Genomic DNA, 5,779 nt, shown 5'->3' with positions numbered 1-5,779 from the left:
CGCCTTATGGCACCTTCATACGGATTTACATCATGGATAAGCCTTCGCATGTTTTGTCAAATTTTTCCATGGACAAGCTCATCATGCAAGAAGTGTCATACCACATCTCAAAAGGACTTTCAGCTACGCTGCATTGGAAGAAGAAGGCACCTTGTCCCACTCTTCTGTTGTGCATCTGGTTGTACAAGATATAGAATCACAAGCATGCAAATGCTGAGACAGAAGATTTCAAAAGATTTACTTTCGGCACCAGAAGCTTCAATTCATATGACCCGCATTGATTTGTGAAGGATCATTGTGTGAGACTGCAATTCCCTTGGATCCACGAGGTGTGTCATTGGGCTGAGGAAAATCCATGGAGATATTGTCATAGCTTCTCCAGGCCTAATGAACCAGTCGACATCGCTGTGTGTCATAGACATTTTTGTTCCTTACAGCTCTAAGCATGAAATGTCCATAAACCGAGGGACCCTAAGTCCCTAAAAGTGTTGTTCCAGCTCCTAAAGAAACAAGGTCAACAAATTACAGCTTCTCCCAGAAGTTCTCCACCAGAAACTGCTCAGAACTAGTCAAATCAAGATCATTTCAGCTGCTCCACTAGCTAGCTGCGTTGCAAAGCACCCAAATACACTAGCTAGGTGCGTTGCAACCCACCTAAATGCACTACCAAGGTGCGTTGAGCGGGAAATGACAAGTGGCAGAGTCATTCCACGCGGTGGAGAGACAATGCAAGCTTCCAGAATCTTCCCCAATGACACTTGCCTCACTGAATTCGACCAGTGATGAGTAAGAGGCTCTCAGTCTCCAAGTGGAAGCAAGAACTAACAAAGAGAAGCCACTAACCAATTCATGAGCTGACTCATCCTCTTTGCATACATCTATATATGGATCCCTCACCAAGAGATCTAGAGGCTGGAATTTTGTACATTGCAGAGAATTGTTGTTGGTTTTGAGATAGATATCAGAGTATTGGGTGATTTATGCTTTGTTGGAGGTGAAGAGGGGATTCTATACTGGGAGGTTGATGCTGGATTAGGAATCATCGGTTGTAACTCCTCCTAGATCTTCTTGTTTTATCAATAAAACTATTTGTGTTTCTCCTACATGCTTGTGTATCATTGATGTTTGTTACATTTGTATGTTTACCTTAAATCTGATCCTAAGCTATTTATGAATATAAATCCATGTCTTTGTGTAGTTTCCTTCTTCTGTGATCTTGCAGGAACTTGGTGATGCTGGGCAAGTAAGGGAGCAGGTAGCTGGAAGCTGTCAAAGAGGAGAGAGATTGGATCAAAGGACTAGCGCAAGACACAGGTTGGTTCATCCTATTCCTCTTCATTTATAGTTCATAAAGAAGAATACGAAAGTAGTTTTCCCTGTTTGTTTTTGAGGTCACTGTCACACCTCAGTGGGATAGGGTCATTCTGAATAGACACTTTTCCCATTAACAAAATGGCGATTCCACTGGGGATCGTGTCTAGTTAGTTTGTTTGTGTTTCTCTTGTTGTTTGTTTCATAAACTTAGAAGTAGCGAATCGAACTGCATTTGCCATTAACAAATGCAAAGTAGACATCTGTTGCTTCAATCCATTCACTGGATCTGTTTATGATTTGAACAGATGATTCACAAATGATCCGATAACCCTTTGTGATAGCTCTTAAACCTATTTTAAATCAACCCTCTGATTGTGCATTACTGATTGCTTTTACTCGGCCAAAAACCATAGATTAAACTGCAAATCGTGACCCAGAACCCAGATAGAATTCTCGTTTCTGCATTTCAACGCAGTTCCAGAGAGGGCTACCTGCGTTGCAATCCAGTTTCTCTGTGTAGCAGGTGCGTTGATCAGCCTAGCCTTGTGCAGCTGAGGTTCTTTGCTCAATTTTTTCAGTTTTGTCTCTAATTTTTGCAGCCTGTGATCAGTGTGTGTGTCTGTTTAAAAGCCCCTTTTCTTTGCCTTAATTCCACCTCAGTTGTATAAAAGAAACTGTATGTGTTTTTGTGTGTTTGTTGCGTCATTTACAGTTTCCCATTGCAAAAGTAGAATAGCCATACTGTCGTCCTTTGATTTAGATCTGTCGTAAGTGTCGATTTTGATCTTAGGAGAAAGTTTATTTGCTGTTGACAGTTGATTATGCTTTTACTTTTGCCTTTGGCTTGAATTTGTGAATTTCTAGTGTCGAAACAAGTGTTTATTTCAAAATCATAAAGTGTCGTAATCGCCTCTACCTTTTGATTTCGAAAAGAAGCTAGTTTGTGTTTTTCACTTGAAAACGAATTCAAATTTGTACAACAACTTTCTTTTTAGGCATCAATATTAAGAAAGTGAAAAACAAATACATGCACATGTGCATTTGCATATTGACAGTCTGTTTGGGTTGATTTAGGAAAAGTGCATTTACAGTGTGCTTTTACTCTTTGAGAAAAGATTGTGTCTTTCTTTTCCCCTTGTAGCTAGGATTTTCATTGCTGAAAAGAGATAAAAGCTTGCTTATCATCTTTAGATTGCATTTTAGGAATTACATCTACATCTCGTGGTGAACCCAAAAGGAAAACATCATAAGAAAGATCAACCTAAAATAAATTCAATGAACTTAACAACGCTTTGTAACTTAATGCACAACATTTAGAGGTCTAGGCTAGAGACGTATTCCAGCGTCGTAAAGCCTGGTAACTGTTGTCCTCACTGATGGTTGGGTGATTCCTCCACTTTGAGATGATAAGTGCCAATACGGACTTGTGCTCCCACGTACCATCAAGTATATATTGGGAGACCCCTATAGGCATAAAGCCTTTATCCATAGGAAGTCATGTCGGCCGCCCTACTGATCGCAATGCACCGAACACAGCATTCGGGAAGATTGACTGCCGTACCACAAAAAGTATTCTGTAGTTTTGCGATTGGTTTGGTACTCCCTCTACCTAGACCTCTAGAGCAGTCCCTTGCGTTCCTTTTTAGACTCCTTAACGGGAAAGGTCCATCTGAGCACTTGTCACTTCAGGCTCATTAAAAATCGAAGGAGACTAGAGTCATCTTTTGTTTTTTCTCGACTCTTAAAAACTGAAAAAACAAGTTGTGTCAAAAGCGTCTAAAATTCATTTAATACGGAAACATACTTTCCCTTTTATTTTAGTTGATCAAGTAATCCACAATCGTGGAAGAAAGTCAATTGAAACCCCATCGTTCGCGGAGGCTTACGAGTCAACCGTCTTTGTCTCCGGAAGAAAAACCAGTACGGACAAAGCGAACTCGTTTAACCGGATCCAAATCTCCTATCAAAGTTAGAACAAGTGTTCCAACGACATCAGAGACTCTGGTTACTCCAAACATTTCTGGAATCCCTACCTCAACAGAAGAAGTTCAACAGCCACAGCAGGACAGTGGTACTGATCCTAGTTTGAGAATAAACACTTGTGTTACTGAACGAGTTCCATCTATAACTGGTTCAGAGAGTCTTACTCTTCAAACATCTGTCGCTGCCTCTTCAGCACCAAAAATATTTTACGGACCTGACGGTCTTCCCCTTCCACCTGGTCTAATTGCGATAGAAGAAATTGTAGAAGATCCTCAAGCAAGTACTCCAACGCACTTTGGAGTCGGGATCACTCTATTTCCTTCGACATTAGAAGTTAGTCTACCACCAGCGGAAGTTCCTGTAGAATCGCTAGGTAATCTTTTGGATAGACTACAAATGTCTGAACAACCGTCAACATCTAGGACTGTGTCTTCTGACACAGCGACAGCAGAACTCCCTGCTGTCACTCCGACAATGTTCGCCGGCATACCATCTGTCCTGACTAGCTCACAACCGCTAGAAGGAGCCCATCCAGGGGCTATTTCGACAGTCTGGTCCGTTCCTGCTTGTTCATCCGAAATTATATCCGGAAACTCTTATGTTGAGTCTCGACAAATTGATCCATTTGGAGGTCAATTTGGGCAGTCCGGTCCCCAAGGGAAAACAATTCCCTTGAGTTCTGGATTACAACCGTATGGGGGGCAGTATGCCCTTTCATTATCTCCTCTGAGAGGATATCTGTTAGTGCTTGAATTTGGCCTCAGGCTAAAAAAGACAAAATCCGAGGCAACATCAAACCACTTAGCCTCGTAGCTAGCCCTACGGGGCAGGAGAGGGCTCTCTCCGGTTTTATCTCGGCAAAAGGTCTTCAAAGTGTGGAGATGACCAATAAAGAACACTGATTTTAGGCTAGTAAACTGATTGAGAAGGTTTGATTTTAGATTTTTAGGGTTTTGGTGGAAAACAGGGCGAGAGCAATTTTGGGTGCGGGGATGGGACACAGCTTTTGCAGAGGTCTTTTTGGGGCAAGGTAGGAGATTGTCTTGATGCCTTTGATTTAAGTGAATTGATAGGAATGACCGGTGAGGAGCTAAAGAGAGCAAGAAACCATCGAGAGTTCTCTTTAGACAGAGGAAAACATAGATATTAAGCAAACTTAAAGGCAGAGCATATAAATTATGAATTCTACCTTAACAGTTCATTTACTTAATGTGCAGAAAAGAGAAGTAGGAAATTGATACACATAACAAATCTTACAAGTACATGAGAGAAGCACACCATCAACACAAATAACCACAGGAATCCCAAATAGTGCTGCAAAACCCTGGTCTTTCCTTTGCCAAAATTGCAGAGATACAAAGTGTAATACAATAGAAGCTTATCCCTCAAGAGTCCAACCATGAAAATGACCAAGAAAGTACATAATATAGGCAATCTAACATCTTTCCTTGCCTCTAGGGGTCGATATCACTATCCTAGGCGCTGTTTCAACCAATTCCAAACTGAGCACTAAAATCTAGGCAGTCAAAACAACTTGCCTCTATAAGCTAGGAAACCAATTCATTCATTAAATTTTTGCCTATTTCATGAATGAATCTTCTAGAAGAGATAAATAAGTGTCAAAGTATCATAAAATTACATCATTTACATCAAGGAGGATCAAAACCCACTCCAAAAAGTCAAACCTAGTCAAAACTGCATTTTGTTGAGCTGTAGGTGCATTTCTGGAAAAACAGCCTGATGCGTAGCGCCCTGATTCTCAACGCGTAGCGCGCCGTGCGCTACCCTGAAGATGGGCAACTCCTTTTCATGAAAACTCAACATTTTTGGATTTGTCATGCAAAAATACACTTTCTCAGCAATTGCCAAGAGATTCCATCAAGTTTTCAGCCTCCAGAAGGTCAAAAAACAAGCAAAAAATGACTTCCTGGGAAGTCCTGGTTACTGGGTGCAAACCCCAGAAGTGATGATTGATGCTATGTGATTCATTTCACTAGTTTCAATCCCACTTCTTCACCCCTGTGAGCATCACCCGATGCAATGAGTGCTAAGTGAACTATTCAAAAATCATGAGAAATTAGTCAGTTACGACTACCTCTCATGGAAATGGTCATACGTGAATGACTTACTTAACGCAGTTGAATCCCAAAATGATATCTAATATAATGCACTGCATAAACCCCCATTCTTAAATTCAAAAAGAGTCAAGGGATCTCTACTTGAATGGTTCATGAGGCACAATACTTGCTAAGGTTTTGCAAATGGGGTAGCAAGCTAAGTGGGCTTGATTGTGGGGAAAACTCCACAGTTAAGCGTGCTTGAGCCAGAGGAGTTCTGGGATGGGTGACCTTCTGGGAAGTCCTGGTTACCGGGTGCAAGCCCCGGAAGTGATGATTGATGCTATGTGATTCATTTCACTAGTTTCAATCCCACTTCTTCACCCCTGTGAGCCTCACCCGATGCAATGAGTGCTAAGTGAACT

This window comes from Pinus tabuliformis, chromosome 5_2 (genome assembly GCF_031772625.1).
Source record: "Pinus tabuliformis cultivar Carrire ecotype Pingquan chromosome 5_2, CPIR1, whole genome shotgun sequence".
NCBI lineage: Eukaryota > Viridiplantae > Streptophyta > Pinopsida > Pinales > Pinaceae > Pinus > Pinus tabuliformis.
Note: the sequence above shows the minus strand (reverse complement) of the source record.